General features: G+C 63.4%; 1 pseudogene; it reads left to right on the top strand.

The window, feature by feature from the left end:
* The first annotated feature begins 974 nt into the window (after nucleotides 1-974).
* Nucleotides 975-1117, top strand: LOC140461192 (5.8S ribosomal RNA; annotated as a pseudogene).
* The last annotated feature ends 1383 nt before the right edge of the window (nucleotides 1118-2500 follow it).

Here is a 2500-nt window from a genome sequence, read left to right as displayed (position 1 = left end):
AAGCACGCGGGCGGGTGGGTTCGTACTGCCCGTTCCACCGTCTCGTCAGCAGTGCCGACCGGTCTGTGATCGGCGAAGGGAGCCACACCAGGTCTGGTCCTGCTGCTTGGCGGCACCGTGTCTTCGGGAGCTCGTGACAGACGGTGGGCTTCGGTGTACTCTCCAGCCATGGGAAACGAAGCTGGTGATGCAGGCGTGGGTCTTTCGTTCCCAAATCGGTTGGGTTTACGTCGTTGCTATCTAGTCACGCACCCTTCAACCCCAGGGGGTACCTATTCCCTTCAGCTCGTCACTCGCACATCCCCGTCAGGGCCTCTGTGCGTTTGCGGGCTGGGGGTGACGGTTTAAAGACTCCTGAGTTGCCGCCCGTTGGTTCTCGAGCTCCGTGCAGGAGTGATCCCCAGCGAACTGCCAGCCGGGTTAACGAGCGATTGCACTCTCGGTCGGGGTGCCTGGCGTCGATCGGTGGTCGGTGGCTTGCGGGCAAGCTGCGTTGTGAGGGAGGAAACGGGTTTGACGAGCCGTTACCACGTTTCCCAGCCCACCTCCGTAGAAGCCGGGCCAGGCGGGCATCAGCTCTGGCCAGTGCGGCCCCCGACTCCTCGCAGAAGTCCGCCACGTGCACGGGTCAGTGACGCTGATGAACCGATTGCTGGTCCCGTTTCCGACTCTGGTTTTCCAAGGGCAAAGCTGCTGCAGGCCTCGTAACACTCGGCGGGCGACATGGTGGCGGAGAATCTGCCTCCGTCGCTGCAGTGCGTGCCGATATGCATCGCCTCTTGGGCGCCCAGTATTTTTTTTTTCCGTAGACATATGTCTCCGCGGGCCGCACCAGGCGGGTGCTCCCCACAGCTTCACGCCACCCTGCTCCGCCCGCACGCCGGCGTGCAGGTGGGTGCTGCTAAGGTGGGGAGTGTATGTGCGGTCCGGGTCGCTTTCCTCTGGCGAGGGAGTGACCGAAAACAAACTCAGACAACTCTTAACGGTGGATCACTCGGCTCGTGCATTGATGAAGAACGCAGCTAGCTGCGAGAATTAATGTGAATTGCAGGACACATTGATCATCAACACTTAGACAGGCGTGGCCCCGGGAAGAACCCGGGGCCGCAAAGTGCGTTCAGAGGGTCATTGGCAATCAATCGCACTCGCCTTGGCTGGAGAGAGCGCGGCTGGGGTGTCGCAGAGGACCCGTCCTCTTTGTCCCCCGAAGTTCAGACTCCTGAGCCTTCCAGCGTCGGAGCGCTTGGCCTTTCCCCGCACCCTGCACATTCCGTTCGTCAGGCTCGACGCCATTCCCCTGCTGGGGAGCGCGGCCTGGTGTCCGTCTGTGTCGTGGCAGTGGGGCCAGTACGGCTGTCACCGGGCCCAGAATGGCTGTCGGTGGTTTACACGGCGATGTGCACCGCTTCATCTTTGGGACACGGAGCTGCCTCGAAATGTTCAGCCTCCTGTGGGGTCTGCCTAGGCTCTGCACGTCCGCACTGGGTCCGTCTCTCGGTTGGCTAGTAGTGGAAACAGTGAAGGGAGCCGCAGAGGTCCGGTGCTGGTGCGCTGCCAGCCTCACCGTGGAGCTCGCCGGTTCGACACGCTGACCCGACTCGATGGTTGATCGATTGAAAGTGTTGAGAGGCACAGACCGTGTCTGGGAGCTGCAGGCCGCCCGCTGCTGCAGCCGTCCGTCTCGTGGTTCGTCCTCGGCCTTAAGAGGCCGGTGGGGCGTCTGATCCTGTCTCCCCTGCTGGCGCTGAGTGCTTGGCCGAGGGAGGAGGTTTTCATCGAACGCTGTGACTTCGACGGTCGCACGCGCATGGATTGCTGGCTTTTGGCTCTCCCGTTCAGTCCAGACGTTTCTGCTCGGTCCTGCCACCGGTCTCGGGAGGCACGGAGGGGTTGGTGGTCGTGGTGTGTGCTCCGTCACCGTGCAGGCACACCTACCAAGCGCCCAGCCAACCCCTGCATGGTCTTCCTGGCCATCGGGAGGACGGCGGAACGTTGGGCTGTCTGGGGCCACCGCTGTGTCTTCCGTACCCTGTCACCGTCGGCGTGCCTTCCTCAACTCGTCCGGCTCGGGGCCGCTGGGTTTAGGAGCGGCATCGCCCACCGGCCCCACTGAAGGCCGTGCCTTTCTGCGGCTGCCGATCGATGTGCGTGCCGTGCCTGTGCGACCGTTCGCCACTTGTGTCTCAGCAACTCTCTCTCACCGTCGTGCAGTCTCTGTCGGCTGGCACCTCGCACGTCCTGGGCGGCGAGTCGTCACCGCCGTGCCCGGGCCTCTGGCAAGGCAGGAATCAGGCTGACCCTTCCACTCGAGTAACCTGCCGGCACTTCCATGATTCGCCTCCTGCCGTGGATGGGGGACGGTCTCCGGTCCTGTGAATTTGCGCCGAGCATGTCCCCGCGTTGGGGTCTGGCGGATCTCCTCTGCTGGGACCACTCCCCGCACAGGCACGGCTGTCGCCAAGCGCATTTACTCCGCTGGTGGTGCGCCGCGACCGACTTC

The sequence above is a fragment of the Chiloscyllium punctatum genome, chromosome 36, assembly GCF_047496795.1.
Source record: "Chiloscyllium punctatum isolate Juve2018m chromosome 36, sChiPun1.3, whole genome shotgun sequence".
Lineage (NCBI taxonomy): Eukaryota > Metazoa > Chordata > Chondrichthyes > Orectolobiformes > Hemiscylliidae > Chiloscyllium > Chiloscyllium punctatum.
This window is presented reverse-complemented; position numbering and strand designations above follow the sequence as displayed.